The following is a 17,591-nucleotide window of genomic DNA, read 5'->3' on the forward strand; positions in this document are numbered from 1 at the left end:
TTTTTATTCTTGGTGGTACTGGGTTTGAACTTAGGGCCTCACGCTTGCTAGGCAGATCTACCACTTGAGACATTCTGCCATTGCACAGGTGGTTCTTGAGAAGAGATGGCTATCTTCTCCTTGGCAGAGAGAAGAGAAAGAGGAAGGCAGCTTTCTCCTGTTTCTTTTTGTCTTCTTCCTCCTCCTCCTCTTTCTTCTTCATCTTCTTTTTGCAGTACTGGGGTTTGAACTCAAGGCCTACACCTTGAGCCAATCCACCAGCCCTTTTTTGTGAGGGTTTTTTTTGAGATAGGGTCTCACAAACTCTTCGCCCAGGCTAGCTTTGAACTGCAATCTTCCTGATCTCTCCCTCCTGAGTAGCTAGGATTACAGGCGTGAGTCACTGGTGTCCTTAGCTCCCTCTTTCTTCTTATCAGGGCACTAATCCCATTACGAGGGCCCCATTTTCAGGACCTAATTACCTCCTTAGTCCATTCCTGCTGCTATAACAAAACAACACAAACTAGATAATTTATCAATGACAGAAATTTATTTCTCACAGTTCTGGAGGCCAGAAGCACAAGATCAAGGCTCCAGCAGATTGTACGAATGAGGACTGCTCTCTATTTCCAAAATGGCACTTTGATGCTGTATCACACTGGAGGGGACAGATGCTCTGTCTTCACAAAAAAGAAGAGACAGAAGAGCAAAACCACATCCTTCAGCCTCTATTATAAGAGATCTAATCCCATTCAAATGGCAGAGTGCTCATGACCTAATCACTTCTGCAATGACTCCACCTCCCAATACTAATTGGAGATTAGGGTTTCCACATATGAATTTGGGAGGGGCACAAACATTCAGTCCATAGCAATCATGATGTGTTGGTCACTTCCTCTTCAGCTATGGGGCACTGTCCTCTCCTGCCTCTCTAGCTCCTGTTTTCCCTGTTGGCACCTCCTGAAGATGGTCCTAACTTGCTGCTCATCTCACTGCCCCCAGGAACCTTCCTCCACAAGCTACTGCTTGTGTAACTTCAGTGATTCTAATTTATTTCTAGCTCATCCCTATAAGGAACTCTAGACCTATATAGCAAATTGACTTTTAGACCTTTCCCTTCAAGTGTCTTACAACTGTTAGGCTAGCATATCTCAGAGCCATCACCTTGACATCTAAACCACCCTTTTCCCTAAAATCTCTGCTGTAGAAGTGGTACCACCACATACCTTTTGACACTAGCCAGTAGCCTGGGCATTTATCTCCATTGCTTCTCCTCTGCCTCCACAGCAGATCAGCCCAGTTCTAGGGGATCTACTTACTTACTCTCTCTTGAACCTACTATCCACCTTTCACTATTGCATTCTTATTTTGCTCGTCCACTGGGGAACCTATATTCACGTTCAAGCCTTGGTCAGCTCCAGTGTAACTCTCCTAGGAAGCTTTTCAAGAGCCTGTTCAGGCCATTATGTAATTGTTGAGTTATTTTTTTTTCTCTTCCACCAGAAGAGTGTGTAAGGGTCATGTTTACATGTGTGATGCTTCCATTTTTACCTATTGCTTTCCACAATATTTATGAGGTTGTTTTTTTCTGGGTGTATTTTCTCTTGTGTTTCTATTTCATTCTCTATTAAATCCAAAAGGAAATAAGACTCAAGACTCGGGGACACTAAGGGGAGGTCACTAATGGGAGGAGGAGGGTAAAAGAAGTAAAGAAAGTATATAGCTGATATACTTTCAACACACGAATGAATATAGAATTTTTAAAAGTGTCAAAATTACCATAAGAAGAGGATTAAAGTAGAAAGGAAAAAAAAACCAGAGGGGATAAACCATTTTTGGATATAATATACATGATACTGGAGTGTTGCTCCCGAGTTTGTGTCTTGGCATAGTCAATGGTTGAAGACACCTGACCTGGAGTTAAGAGTTAAAGCCAGAGCAAAGCTTATTGAAAGGATAGCAAAGCACCCTGATTGCTGCCAAAGAAAGGCTGAAGTCTAGGAGATGACATAGGGCATTAACTGGCTTAAGTTCAACTATTCTATATTTGTGATTGGTTGGCATCCAGTCAACTTCTCATTAAATCCAATCACCTGTCTGTTCCTCTCCTTATCAAACTGGATATTCCAGGAGGATCTGGTCAGCTCGTCCTGGCCTTGGAAGTTTGCCCAACAATTCTGGCCTTGAGACCCACTACCCACATGTACAGCTGCATCTTGTTACTTTGGTGAGAGGCTTGTTATTTCTCTGAGAAGCCCGTTGTTTCCCATGCCTCTTTAGATGTCTGTTTCTAAATTGTCTCTCTCATACAAAATGGAGTCACCTCTGTCATTGGTTCCCTTACACATATATACTTAGAATGTCATAGTGAAACTCCCTGTATAGCAGTCTTAAACAAAAATGTCTTTTTTCAAAAATGAAGGGCAGGAAGGTAAAACAGGTCCTGTCTGGGGGTTGGTACCAGTGTGGAGGGGAGGATATGAGGAAAGGGTGTAGGAGGACGAATATGATGAAAATATTATGTACTCATGAATGAAAATGGAAAAATAAGACCTGTTGAAACTATTCTAAGAATGGGAAGAAAGGGATAAAGGAGAATGATGGAGGAGGTGAATCTAAGATGTATTGTAAGTACTTACAATAAATCTGAGGAGGTTTATTGGAGATGTTACTAAGCAGTAGAATGCTTTCCTACCATATACAAGGCCGTGGGTTCAATCCCAACCATGAGTAAGAGAGAGAGAGAGAGAGAGAGAGAAAGAGAGAGAGAGAATTTTTTTCTTTTCTTTTTAGCATACCTGGAAAGAGGACAAAGAACATCACACACAAACCACTTATCAAATCTTCTTCAGCTTTTTTGTTTGCTTGTTTGGGGTCCTGGTTTTGGAGGTGGGAGGTGTAGGGGTCGCATCTGGCAATGGCCTCATTGTTGGCAGAGTCTGAAGGTGGCTCAGGGCCTCACTCGGTAAGCAATGTGTGGCCTCTTTACCTTTCTATTTCAGTGAACTCTGATTAAAGAAAACTTATTTGGGGGAAAGGTCACCCTGTTTATTTATGTAGGACTTTAAAAAATTGTGAAATAGACACCCACTGTGTCAAAGTAGAGAGGACATTCTCTGAACTAGATCAATAAACCCCAACCAAGGTCTTATCACTTTTCAGGTAAATAGGTGAAAGGGTGACAGTGGTGATGTAGGTACTTTGAGCTCTGGTTGCAGAATTTTTCCCAGGCTGTTGGAAAATCCAAATTCATGACCAGGGATTCCTGGTCATAGAGCCAGCCCTCCATCAATTCAAAACCCTTTTGTGATGTCCACAGAACAAGTCTGGAATTTGTCTTTAAGAGGAATGCATGTGCATGTGACTTAAACCATCAAGTGAGTAATGACCTTGAGCTGTGGGGAAGGATGAATAGAAAAGGCCAACACTGTGCTGTTATCAGTTCCAACATTAGCACAGTGTGAACTCTGCCGCTGCCTGAGCTGCTCTTCTGCAGAGGAATTTGCTGGTTACCCAGCATTTGTTGGGCGTCTGATCTATTTCAAGCTCTTGCCACATGGACTAGCTAAGTGTGAGATCTTTAGGATAATCATCCTGAGCATCTGGGAAACAGTACGTGTGTACCTATGTATTTCTTTAAGAGTGAACCTTGAATACTTGCTTAATATGATGTTCATTTTAGATTCTGCACAGGGTCCTTTCATTTTTCTTTTACCTAGTGTTTTAATTTTTTTACAGCTTTATATGTGGTATAATTTATACCACACACATATATATATATGTGTGTGCATCAAAGGTACACATATTTGAGATGTATAATTTTTTTTGATACAGGGTCTCATATGTATCCCAGGCTGGCCTTGAACTTATGATCTTCCTGCGTCAGCCTCCCAACTGCTGAGACTGCCGGTGTGTACTGCCATACCTAGCATACGATACACAATTTGATGAGTTTGGGCAAAATGCATATTCCTGTGATCCCATTGCCACAATCAAGGTAACACACCATCATCTCCAAAAATTTCTCTGTGTTCTTTTGTTTTGCTTACTTATTTACCATGAGATTGAACTTCTCAACAACATTTTAAATACAGAACACTATTGTTCAGCACAGATACTGTTATACAGCAGATTTCTAGAACTTAGACTATGGAGCAGAGCGCCATTGCCATTACTATTCTGATTGGTGTGGGTGAGGGAGAGCAATAAACTTCACTCTTTTAAACCAAGGAGATTTTGTAATTATCTGTTACAATAGTTAGCTAATCCTGATGAACACACAAGCAGACAGACAGACAAATACACGTGATAACTTTGAATTTTTAATAAGATTTATGAAGGAAATAAAATGATGGAGAAAAATCATAAGGAAGACTACTTCAAAAAGGGTGTTCATGCCCAGGACTAGGGAGACTGAGGCAGGAGACTGCAAGTTCAAAGCCAGCCTTGGTGAGACCCTGTCCAAAACAAACAGCAAATGAAAGAAAGAGTGTCCATGAAAGGCATTTCTCCTGAGGCTCCAAAGAGGAGAAGCGGTAGTTCTGAGGAGAGGGAGAGAAGAGCTTTCTAGATAAAGAAAGGATAAATGCAAAGAGCCCACTCAGGAAAACATATTACATATAGGTAAGAGGATAAAGGTGACCAGTGTGCTGGAAGCAGAAGCAAAGACATAGGCTCCCCTTAAGGAAGGATTCACAAAAAGTCACTAATTTTAGTGCATCTCCTACAAGTGTCAAACATCTGAAAGGACATCTGTGCTGGAGAGTGACAGGAGACAATGCCTTCCCCTGTTCTAACTGATGCCACCAGGTGGGGCATCAGTGAGGGAGTGTGATAGGACTTGCTTTTTTTTTTAATTTTTGATCTTTTCCTGGGCTAGCAATATGCAGCATCACACACTTTGGGATTCTAGGCAGCAGCTGTGAGCCACAGCTCCTGTCCACCATGTATTCACAAGAAACAACACTAATCTACAGTATACCACGTACGTTGCTAGCACTTTTTGATGCAGGTATTCAACCCTTTATTATACAATAGACTTTGCAACAATAAGTGTTCTGAGCATGTTAGGCTCACGTTAGCAGGTACTTAGCTATGCTATGATGTTCTTTAGCTTAGATGTATTAAACAAGTTCTTTTTGTGGTACTTGGGTTTGAACTCGGGGTCTACACCTTGAGTCACTCCACCACCCCTATTTTTGTGATGGGTTTTTTTGAGATAGGGTCTTGTGAACTATTTCCCAGGACTGGCTTTGAACCTTGATCCTCCTGATCTCTGCCTCCTAAGTAGCTAGGATTACAGGTGTGCAACCAGCACCTGGCTTAAACACATTTTTGACTTAATATTTTTAGCTTATGGTGGCTTTATCAGAATGTAACTGCATTGTGATTTGAAGAACATCTGTACATCACTATTTTTAGTTAAATCAATATGTAGTATTTTCATTTCTCTGATTTTGTATATGTTTTCATAACTGAGACATTTAGTATACTAGGATTATATTTCCTTTTTTATATAACCTTTGGATTTTCCTAGAATTATTAGGTATCTTCATCTAAAAAATGGAGGGGGGGGGCACTATTTCTAATTCATCCTCAAATTCTTCGTTGGAAGCCCAAAGTCTCCTATCAGTATTTTTACAAACATCAGGTGAGGCTTTGTTTCATTTTTTTCTTGGCAATATCTTTCTAGTATCTCTGTGCTCTTGTTCCAATTTGGACTGTTTGCTGCTGTCTGAGATTTTTTGTACTGTCTTCTTGGGGATTCCTTTCTTTACCCCTATCCTTCTGTATCTATCTCCTATTTCTTGGCCCCCATATCTTCCTTTTCTGTTTATCTCTTAGTTTTATGGAAACACATCCTCTATTAGCCTTCCTGAGGACACATGTGTGAAAAATCAGACCTTCAACTGTTACTTTTTATTTTCCTATTGCTAGTTTGTTTAGGTAATTATTATAATAATTTCCCTGAAATTTCAAGCATAGTTCCCTTGTTTTCTGAGTTGCAGCTGAGAACTTTGAAGTGACTGTTATTTTTAATCCCTTCAATGTGCTGTCTATCTATCTAAATCAGACTATAAAAGTTAAAACCAGACACAAACAAATTGGGCAAAGGAATAACTTGTGGGAGAAATGCCCAGGAACAAAGGTCTAGAAAGTAAACTTTAATTGAAAGGCTTAGAAATGAGGTCACTGCTGCTGGATGAGACGCAACTCCTGTATAAAAAAGGGAATCACAACAATATAGCTTCCACTGTAAATGGAATGTTTTACATTTCAGATTTTTTTTTCAATCATCCATTTCACTCAGCTGATCTGAGCTGGCAAATCTGTTATCATTTATATGATTATATAACTCCAGAAAGGTTTAGAATTAAATATAGAAATGATGAGCTAAATTACACTCATGGTACTAATATTTTTAGTAGCTGCCATTAACTGTAAGACAATCCGCACGGGTTTGTTATTTATGTGAAGTGTAGAATCTGACAGGTTGCCCTGTGATTTCAATTTAAAATGTACAATTAATTTTGTACTTATGATTTTAAATAGAAAGTGCAAGAGAATTTGACTAAGAGTATAATCTATATGACTGTACGAAGAGACTCTGTTGCCAGTCTGTCTTGCAAGGCTGTGAGGAGCTCTCCCTGAGGGTCTCGTGACAGTTATTCTGTGACCACTGACTATTACAAGGTTGTGCTGTTCCCCCTTTACCTAAGGATGCAGAGATCAGACTGGGAAACTTGAAAGTGAATGTTGCTAAAGGCTAGGTTAGGGGTCTGCAAATATTTGCTGTTAAGGGCCACACTGTTAATATTTTACTCTTTGCAGGACAAAAGACAAAATCCAGAGTATTCTGTAGACACATAATCACTTAAAATGCAACCATTAAAAATGTACAAAAACTATTCTTAGCTCTAGAGTTGTACAACAATAGGCAACTGGGCCATAGGCATAAAAATTAAGATGTCTCTCCAAGGCTTTACATGTTGAAATTTAATCCCCAATGTGAAGTCAAGGGGGAAACTTAATGTGGTTATTTAGAGGGGAGACCTATAGGAGGTGATTAGGGTTAGATAAGGTCATTAGGGTACAGTCCCCATGACTGAACCCTGGTGGCTTTATAAGGGGGAGAGACCTGAAGATACACATCACACACATTCCCTGTCTTTTGTCATGTGATGTCTTACACTGTCTTGGGACTCTGCTAGCAAGGCCATTACCAGATGTGGCCTTTCAGCTTTGTATCTTCAGAAACATAAACCAAAATAGACCTCCTTTCTTTATAACTTACCCAGTCTATGGCATTGTGCAATTGGTAGCAGAGAGGAGACAGACAGACGTTAAAATAAATACATGCAGAAGTAATATAACATTAAACAATAGATTTCTAAGTACAGCTCCCCAGACTTTATGTGGAATCCCTGCACTCTTGCTCTTTACACTCTTGCTCTTCTCCACTAGAAAGCGCCTAAAGACACAAATGAACATTTGTCACCAGGTTCAATGAGGCTCCAAGGAGATCCCCAAGAGAGAGGGGACTTTTACCTGGCCCATGTAGACCCTTGTCTCTAATGCAGGAAGGAATCTCAGGCTGAGACACAGGTAAAAGACTAGCAGAGTTTTCTTTAGCAAGCAGAGCAGCAGTAAAACCCAGGACAGAGCACGCTCAAGGTAGAGTGTGGACATGGAGAGGAATTAAGAGTCTTCTAACATCAGGGATATCTATGGTAAAATTGGACAGGGGATTTAGCCTAGACATTCCTTTAGATAAGTGCTCCCTTCTTCTGAGCACCTGTTATATCCCATCATTCTTGTTGTTCCAATGTTTTGAAGTGATCAATCTGGCCCAGAGACTTAAGTCTTGGTCAGTTTTACTAAATCTGAGTCATTGTTATATAGAGGCCTGCCTTTTCTGAGAATGTTTCTGACCAAAGGAGTTGTCTTACCAGTATTTTCTTTAAGATACATGTGCTTAGTTCTCAGGATACACTAATCGTCTGGGTAAGGTCAGAGGGAATGTGGATGTTTTCTGTCATATGCCACAGCTAGACAAGGAGTGTGACACTAAAGGAAAAGGCATTTGTGCTCCTAATCAAGTTATTCAATACAGCATTTATTCACAGCTTTTGGCTCCTGATTCCCATGCCTCACAGTCCCTAGCCTATCCTACCTTACTTTGAGCAGGGGTTACAATTGTGATGAAATCAGTGAGATAGACCATTTGAAAAAGCCTGTATCCAGGCCTTCATCTCCTTGCCAGATCCCAAATCTTGTCAACTTTTCAAATGTGCCTATATTTACTGGGTGCAAGCCATACCAGGTGCTATGCTGAGCACTGGGTATACAATAGTGAGCAAGTGTGGGTCCCTACCCTAAGGAGCTTACTGTCTAGTGGAAAACTGGCAAGGACATATTTCCTTCTATTGCAGTATAGCAACTGTTCTGATAGCAGAATGGATACACACAGGGCTACCTACTTCATCCAGTGTTTAGGGATTAGGAGAGAATTCCTGGAGGAGATGAAGTTCAAACTGAGAGTGGGAAGGAATTAGCAAGAGAAAGGAGTAAGCAGGTGCAATGTCATCTATGCCAAGTCACAAGGCTGAAGGGGCATGCTTGGGGAGCTGTATTTTACACAACTCCTCACTGACTCACACGAAAAACAGTATTCTCAACAAAGCACCTGGAAACAAGACAATCATGCCACGGCTCCATTTTTATAAGACAGGCTTTCTCATACTTCTGTACTGTTGCCATTTTGATAATTCTTGGTCAGGGGAGCCTGTCCCAAGCATTGTAGGATGATTGGCAGTGTTTTTAGAAGCCAGCGGCAAGTATCCAGTTGTTTGTCTGTTTTGCCAGCACTGGGTTGAACTCAGGGCTTAGTGCTTGGGAGGCAGGTGCTCTATTGCTTGAGTCACACCTCCAGTCATATACCCAGTTGTGAAAACCAAAAAAGTCCAGCTATTGCCAAATGTCTCCTGGGGAGCAAAATCTGCTGATGGAGAACCACTGCTAAAAGATGTAATGACAAAGAATCTCACTGGTTCACACCCAGGACACAGCTGGGAGCACCTGTTCTAGGTGTTCTTAGTGATCCACTTAGCAGAGCAGAGAAGACCAGGTGTCTCAGTCAGATAAGCCTTCTCCCCCGACCACCACTGAAGGTTACCTATAAAAGTGGTCTGATTAAAGCCTTTTACTCAGTGCGATGCCAAGCAGCCATCAAAACCCAAGAGACTCTTTTTTCTTTTTTTGCTTTGTTTTCTTTTCTAAGAGAGACTCTTTCTTTTTGTAGAGCCATATTACAGTGGAATGCTCTGGTACTCTAATGTTCCAGAATACGCATTTATTAAATTCTAGCTGATTCCAACCAGGTGCCGGTGGCTCACGCCTATAATCCTAGCTACTCAGGATGCAGAGATCAGGAGGATCACGGTTCAAAGCCCACCCAGGCAAATAAGTTCGAGAGACCCTATCTCAAAAAAAACCATTCACAAAAACAGGGCTGGTGGAATGGCCCAAGGTTTAAGTTCAAGCCCCAGTACTGAAAACAAAAAACTCTAGCTGATTGCAAAGAATTTGCCACTCATCAGTACTCTAGAGTGCAAACACAACTGCTAAGATGCTGAAAAGCCCGATGAGGGTGAGGAATGGTTCCTGATGTTCAACTCACCATGGGGATGGCCACTGTTTACCTCAGGAGTGTCATACTGGCTTTTGGCCCTGTCGACTTTACTGTACCAAAGACTGGAATGCAGTGTGCTAATACAAGGCCTAAATGCAAATAAGGCTAAAGTTCAACCACCTGAGAAAATGGCCAGACTTCAGAATGCAGGGTTAAGAGGTGGGTGAATGGAGTAGGAGGAAGGAGAACTGGTTCCTGGGCCTGGAAAGATCAAAGAGCTGTAGGGGCAAGGACCTTATTACACAGCCTAAGGGCTTACCCTTAATATGGAGCACATTGTGGAGTCAGTGAAGAGTTTTAAGCTGGCAAGTGATGGGGACAGATTTGGAAGATATTTCTACAGCAATTCCATTTCGCAAAGTTTGTTTTGCACACTGCTATAATTTGGATCTAGAATGTCCTCAAAGGTCCCTATGTTAAAGGCTTGGTCCCCAGCTTGCTGTTATTGGGAAGTGGTGGGAACTTTAAGAGGTGGGGCCTAATAGGAGGTTTTCAGATCAATGGGAAGAGTATGTCCTCGAAGGGAATTGTAGAACCCTGGTCTCTTCCTGTTTCTCTCTTTGCTTCCCTGTCATAAGGAGAGTAGATTTTTTCTACCATATGCTCCTGCCAGGATATGCTGCTCTTACGACTAGATGTCTAAAAGCAATGTACCTGCCTAATCACTCCAAAATTGTAAGTCAAAATAAGCCTTTTCTCTCTACAAGTTGATCATCCCAGGTGTTTGTTATAATGATGGAAAGCTAACATTCATGTATTACCTCATATAACATTCTGTGGGGTAGATATGTCAGCCTCTAAGGTGGTACTCAAAGATTCCCGTCTCCTTGTTTTCATGTTTGTATGCAATCCTTTACCCTTGCATGTGGGCTGGTCTTGTTGACTTGCTTCTAGCAGACAGAATGCAGCAGAAGTAATGGGATGCCACTATTATCTTAGGTCACAAAGAGACTGAGACTTCTGTCTTGAAAACTTCATCCTCCCACCCCCCTCCATGCACACTCTCAGCAAGGTGCTATGCTGTAAGCAATTTCATGCAGAGGTTTATGATACAAGAAACTGATATCTTCAAGTGTTGTGGATTTAACTGTGTCCTGTATACCCAAAGATATGTTTGGTCCTAACCAAAAATCCTAACCTGCCGGGTACCTGTAGTGCCACTTTATTTGGAAATAGGCTTTTGGCTGAGGTGATAAAGTTAAATGAAGTCATTCTGTGACTATAACAAATACCTGAGATGATCAACATCTAAAGAAAAAAGGTTTATTTTGGCTCATAGTTTTAGAGGTTTTAGTCCATGATTGTTCCTGTTGCTTTTGGGCCCATGGCAAGCACACAGGTAGCATGTTGCAATACTGCTACTACTTACCTTACAGTCGAGAAGCAGAGAGAAGAGGAAGGAGCTGGGGTCCCACTCTCAAGGGCACACCCCCAATCACTGGAAGACATCCCACTAGGCCCCACTCTTAATGTTTCTACCACCTTCTAATAGTGTCAGGCTTTGAACCAAGCCTTTAGTAGATGGGATTTTGGGGTACATTCCAGATCCAAAGCATAACATTGGATTGTCGTGGGCTCTAATCCTCTTTTTTTTTTTTTTTTTGGCACTAGGTTTAAACTCAGGGTCTCACACTTGATAGGCAGCATGCTCTTACCACTTGAGCCACTCTACTGGTCCTTTTTTGTGATGTGTGTTTTCGAGATATGGTCTCACAAACTATCTGCCCAGACTGGCTTTGAACTGCCATCCTCCTGATCTCTGTCTCCAGAGTAGCTAGGATTACAGGTGTAAGCCACAGGCTTCAGGCTCCTACTTCTTATAAGAAGGAAATTTGGATACAATCCCTTCTCCACCCCCCTACCCCGCCCCACACTCATAGAGGGAGAGAGAGAGAGAATACCATCTGAAGGCAGAAGCAGAGATCAGAGTGACACAGCTGCAGGCCACAGAGTGTCAAGGATTGGTAACTTGGAAAAGCTAGGAGAGACTCCAGGAAGAATTTGCTCCTTGCCCTCCACAGAGAACACAGCACTACTTACATATGATTTCTGACATCTAGCCTTCAAAGCTGGGAGAATAAATCCATCTTTAAAAAGCCATTCAGTGTGTGGTAACTTGTTATGGCAGCCCCATGAAACTTACATCAGCCAATGGCCAGCCAGGACGTGAAGCCTGCCAACAGTCACAAGGGAGCTTGAAAGAGGATCTGAGGTCTGCCAACAGCCAGCTATGTCAACTTGGAAGTGGATCATCCCTGGGTGAGGCCCTGAGATGACAGCTCCAAGTGATACCTTACTGCAGTCCTGTGAGAAATTTGGAGCCAAGGTACCTACCAAAGTGGCTCCTAGATGGCTGACCCACAGAAACTGAACTGCTAATTGTGTAGTAATCCATAATATAGCATAGATAACACACACACAATATTAATCGGGGGAAGGAAGGATAATCTATAAGCTAACAATGGTCAGTTACTTATAAAAGGTGGTCACTGACATCAGGGAGTAGTAGCATATGCTTGCAATTCCAGCACTCAGGAGCTGGAGGCAGAAAGACCCTGAGTTCCATAGTGAGACCCCGTCTCAAAAACTAAAAAAAAAAAAAAAAAGTGGTTACCGGTGGTTTTTCATAGGGGAAACAGTTCAAGAAATAGGAATGGAAGTGAAATTTCTCCAAAAGTAACTTTTATATGATTTGACTTTGAACTGTGTGAGTGCTTTATATAGTCAAAAGATAAAGATGAAAAAATGAGTCTAAAATTGAATCAAAGAAAAGAAACAACTGTAACACTGTACTAAATTGATACTCTGACCATTAATTCAAGCAACTTTGGAACATAGTACAATAACTGCACACCAGTTAGAGGGATATATCATAAGGACACAAATCCTGAACGTAGAGTGTTCTTTGCTGGTGCTATTGTGTGTAGGTCATGACTGCTTTGTGCTAATTGTAGGATAGAAAAAAATGAGTAATTTTATTGATGCTGGTGGGAACCAGGATTTTCACTACAGAAGACAGAGGATACGCATGTGGAAAGGGGAAGGCTAGTATGAACCCTGTGGTGCTGGATCTACCCTGGGTAGATGTACACTGTTTATTATTATATAGTGCAATATGAAAGGAAAAGTGCAATGGAAAAGATTTAGGGATTATAATAAAATTATAAAAGTGCTGTTGCAAGGAAAACATGGTAGAACTGGAAGGTCTTGTGCCAGAAAGCTCAAAGATTGATGGAACAAATATTCCAAAAAATCTCTTTTTTTTCGGTGGGACTGGGGATTGAATTTAGGGCCTTGTGCTTGCTAGGCAGGTACTTTACCACTTGAGCCATGCTCCCAGTAGTGTGTGGATTTAAAATGAATCCAGGAGTCTACATTATTACTCAAAAACAAAGAAGAGGAGAAGGAATTGTGCAGGGGAGGAAGATGAAGAGAAAAGGAAAAAAGAGAACAGGGAAAAAAGGACATACTCTTTTTGTTTTATTTATTTATTTATTTTATTCATATGTGCATACATTTGGGTCATTTCTCTCCCCCCTCCTTCCTTCCCCTCTCCTCCCCCTTTTTTTTTTTTTTTTTTTAAAGCCAGGAATGCTAGCTAAAAAATCAGAAAAACGGATAGAATTGCAAAGTCCCCAAATTGTAAGTGCTGTAATAAGCATTCCTTAATGTATTCTATATCCGTTGGGTAAAGGGTTGTTGGGGACATAATATTCACCGGGATTCAGTCCATCCGTGCAGGTATTAATCTCGGTCCCAGAGGGTAGCTTTGTTGAGAGAAGAGCCAGGCGCACTCCTGACCACGTGGTTGAACTTGGCATGGTGGATAACGATAACAAACTGACACTAAGTGACCCAGAAAGTGGAGAAGTGAAACAACGGAAGTACACACCATTACTCCTACTTTTCCCACTAAAACGTTTAATCTGAATCTAATCAAGAGGAAACAAGTCCATCAATCCAGAGTGTGATATAGTCTACGAGACAACTGGCCTGGACTCAAGTATAACGAAATTATGAAGGATTTTAAAAAGCGAGGGTACTGTTCTGGAGTTAAGGCGTGAAATCAAATGCATCGGGATGGTCCTAGAAGATCCTGAATTGAATACACGTGTGTATGCAAATGACCTTCTGGGACAGCAAAGGAAATATAAATACGGGCGGCATATTGGATATGATTGAAATTTATTCAATTTCTTGTATGTGATAATAAATAGCAATTTTCCAATGGTTGGGGGCGGGAGGAGGACAATATAGTGATGGAGAAAGCAAATATTACAAAACGTTAGCGTTTGGTGACTCTGGGTAACGGTTCACAATACGGTTCTTTCAAATTTCTTGTCAATTTGTACATTTTCAACCTAAAAAAAACTGGTATTAAAAAGTGCAGCCCTCCCTCCCACCATGGAGGTTCACGTGGACAGAGACCCACCCTCTGAGAAGGCTTCTTTTCCATGGCTGCCCCACGTTTCTCTTACACTGAGGAGTCGATGTCATTGTCACTGTAGAGGTCATCGAGACCCCCGCAGCTCACTGCCCAGCGGGCGGGAGCCGGAGATCTCCAGCTGGGCTCCAGCCTGGGCCCACCCTGCCGCGGGCTATAAGAGGCGTGTTAGGGGGGGCGGGACTGGAAAGACAGCAACCAATCGTAGCGAGGGTGGGGCGTGGCCTCGAAGGCGGGGAGGAGGCGGGGCTGCGCGCGGGCTGCGGGGCGCCGGCTGCCTTTTCTCAGGCTCCCGCACCGCCGCGGGTTTAGGCCGCGGCTGAGTCTGACTCGGGGCAGGTGGAAGGCGGCCGTCGCGGGTAAGTTCCCGGTCCACGCCCCGGGAGTTGGAGGTATGGTTGGGGCCGCCGCCCGTCCCCCGAGCGGACACGGCTTGGCGTGCTCAGGGCGGGGCTCCGCGGGGCACGAGGTTCCGGGAGCCCGGCCCTGTCTCTCGAGGCTTCTGCGGCGTGGGTCGCGCGGGTTCTGCGGGAGCCGTTGCGGGTGGTGTGGGCGATTCTCTTTCCAGAGCCTTTGGGATGCCAGCGTGAAGCGCGTTCTGCAGCCGAGCGTTTGCACCTGGCTGTCGCAGTCGGGTCCCCTGCCCGCGTGCGTCCCTCCTCCTCCGGGCACCGCGAGCTCAGTGCGCTGGGAAAGCGCTCGCTACTGCGTTGCTCCAGGTTGGCTCACAGTGGCAAGAGCCAGTCGAGGGAATTTGCTTGGAAAGTTCTGTAGCTCTGGGTTTTAAGGTCTTGCGGGGTGTCATTTCATAGAAAGCAGTCGCAGGAATCCTCAGTTTTGTTCCTGCGCAAGAGTAGATAGCAAAACCACATTCGTCCTCCCCGTGCAGTGAGAAAGCTGAAAGGCATGGACTGCCCTTGCCTGAGCCGTGACCGTGCGTGGCTCCGTTGATTCTTGCGAAATGAGAATAGGATTTCTAAGATTCCTTTTAAAACTCACGTTTCGTAAATCAGTGCTGAGTTTTATTTAGTTAGTTTTTTGTTCTGCACTTTTTAAAAGGACAGGAAATAGGAAAAGTTCATGAAAGGGCAGTGGAGCAGGGAAGAGAGGTTTATGAGAGCACATGGAGACCGGCATGGGATTACAGATTAACGTTGCTGACTGCAAAGGGAACGCCAAGTAACACTGAAAGACTTTATTAAGGATTAATTAATTATATGAGAGAAACGTGGAAGGCTTTCAGAAATACCAGCAGCGAGTATCATATCTAATTACCTTTCCTTACAGCTGTACCAATAAGGTCAGGTGAAACTATTAAGTAACCATATAACAATATACAGTAGAGAGAATAGGTAAATGAGCATATACCTTAAATGTGGGGAGAATCTTTAAAATTCTTCATTTGTACAGACCTCTTCATTCAGAAGATGCTTTCTAAAGAATAAGAGGTTTTGCATTTCTTGTGCAGAAAAACCCCATGTTTTACTCTTCCACCGGCTTTTTTTTTTTTTTTTCCCTTTTTTTGTGGTGCTGGGAATTGAACACAAGGCCTACTACATGCTAGGCAAGTGCTCTACCACTGAGCTACACCCCCCAAACTCAGTATTTATTTGTTGGTAGGACTGGGGTTTGAACTTGGGCTTCACTTTAAAAAGCAGGTGCTCTACCACTTGAGCCACACTTCCAGCCCATTTTGCTTCTGGTTATTTTGGAGATGGGGGTCTCACAAACTGTTTGCCCCAGCTGGCCTCATACTTAGATCCTCCCAGTCACAGCCTCTCAAATAGCTAGGATTACAGGTATGAGACACTGCCTGGCAAACGCAATATTTTTAAAAAGCCTTTGGAAGATGAAGTACTTAGAGGAAAGACCTTGCAGTTCTTCAGAGGACTTTAGTTTGAAAGCCCTGTGTGATTGAGGAGAGTCCCTTTTCTCTGAGGGCTGTTGCTTCAGTTGTGAAATGTGGGTAATGATCCCTATTTCTTAGGGTTGTGAGGATTAAGTCAAGTCCCTTGTGTAGAAAATGTGTAGAAGCAATGCCTGACATCAGGTATTCTGTAATGGCAACTGATGGCAGTTAGCACTGTGTTCATAATACAGCAAAGAGAAGTGCTCACTGGGTTTTAGTCTGACTTAAAGAGCAGAATGGGAAGTGGTCTCCGACCACTGCCTGATCCCTGGATTTCTGCAAAGTTGTAACTCCTTCCCTGGATCTGACACTGCAGGCCGCAAAGGATCCATCCATCTCTGACTCTCATTCTTGGTACCTCAGTAGACAGAGCTGGGATTTGTCCAAAAAACTGCTTGGCAGTAAAGGAATGCATGTGAGGAAACCTCCTCTCTCCAAAGATAGTTCAAAAACAAATGTGTTGTTTTACTGAACAGAGATACAGCCTGAGGCAACTGTAGTCCTGCCAGGGCCAGTTCAGGTGGATACTGGCTCACCTCCTCCAGCCTTAACCTGAACCTCTTCTTGTTTGGAAGTTTTTCACTCCTGAGGCTGTCTGGTTCTTATGTAAGCCAAATTATTCTTTCACTCCACAAACATTTAAATCGTGAAGGCCCAGTGGTCTTAATTAATTGCTCAGGAATCTTGGCATTTGAAAAGGAAATGAGAGGAATCAGAAAGACAGACGTTTTTTAACCTTCTTACTAGCTAACTTTTAAACACTGCAGTTGAATCAAAATACTTTTTTTTTTTTTCTCTTTTGGGGATTGAATCCAGGCCTAACAGCTTGCTAGGCAAGGGCTCTACCAGTTGAGCCACACCCCCAGATTCAAAGCATTTTCTTGTAGTTTAACCAAGGATGCTGATAGAGGCATGGATGCTCATTGGTGGAAGGCCGGTTTTATTTTGGTGATATATCTGAAAGCTGATGGGAGTGCTAGGCACCCCATGTGAGGAGTCACTTGTACCATTGCTCTAGTTGGGTGTTTGCACTGGAGGATTAACCCAGAGCCTTTGTCAACTCAAAACTTAGTATCAAAACTTAAAGACGAAAAAGCAGACTAAACTAGTGACAGAAAACTAGAATGTTAATTAGTGAGATATGATCAGGGTGTATCGCAATAGAGTTAAGTTTTTTAAAAAATTAAAGGTCAGTTAAAATCCCATTTCCTGTAAACTTTTGCTGATATTTGGGAGGCTGTGTGTGTGTGTGTGTGTGTGTGTGTGTGTGTGTATATGTATGCATGCGCATTCGTTCTCCCAGATGTTACCTATGTATTGATTGTAGGGAAAACAATCATTTTTGCCAGAGTCGGTGGCTCAGTCTGTACTCCTAGCTGATCAGGAGGATTGTGGTGCTGGGGTTTGAACCAATGCCCTTTTGCTCATTAGGTAGGCGCTCTACCTCTTGAGCAATGTCCCCAGCCCTTTTTGCTTTTAGATACTTTTTTTTTTTTTTTCTCTAGGTATTTTTTGAATAGTGCTGCAAGCTTATGCCTATGCCAGCCTGGGCTGCGATCCTCCTTATT

The 17,591-nt window shown here is 42.7% G+C and overlaps 1 protein-coding gene across 3 annotated transcripts in view; it reads left to right on the forward strand.

Annotated features, from left to right (window-relative positions):
• The first annotated feature begins 3,424 nt into the window (after positions 1-3,424).
• Positions 3,425-17,591, forward strand: part of Slc25a30 (solute carrier family 25 member 30) — a 33,704-nt gene continuing 19,537 nt past the window's right edge. For 2 of the 3 annotated variants that reach the window (XR_012436223.1, XM_020151860.2), the window contains exon 1: positions 14,352-14,473. The gene's annotated coding sequence lies outside the window, so the exon portion shown is untranslated. Of the gene's footprint in view, positions 3,592-3,813; positions 3,977-14,351; positions 14,474-17,591 lie in introns of those variants that run through there. The other variant, XM_074043358.1, reaches the window with a different exon arrangement.

The sequence above is a fragment of the Castor canadensis genome, chromosome 10, assembly GCF_047511655.1.
Source record: "Castor canadensis chromosome 10, mCasCan1.hap1v2, whole genome shotgun sequence".
NCBI classification, from domain to species: domain Eukaryota; kingdom Metazoa; phylum Chordata; class Mammalia; order Rodentia; family Castoridae; genus Castor; species Castor canadensis.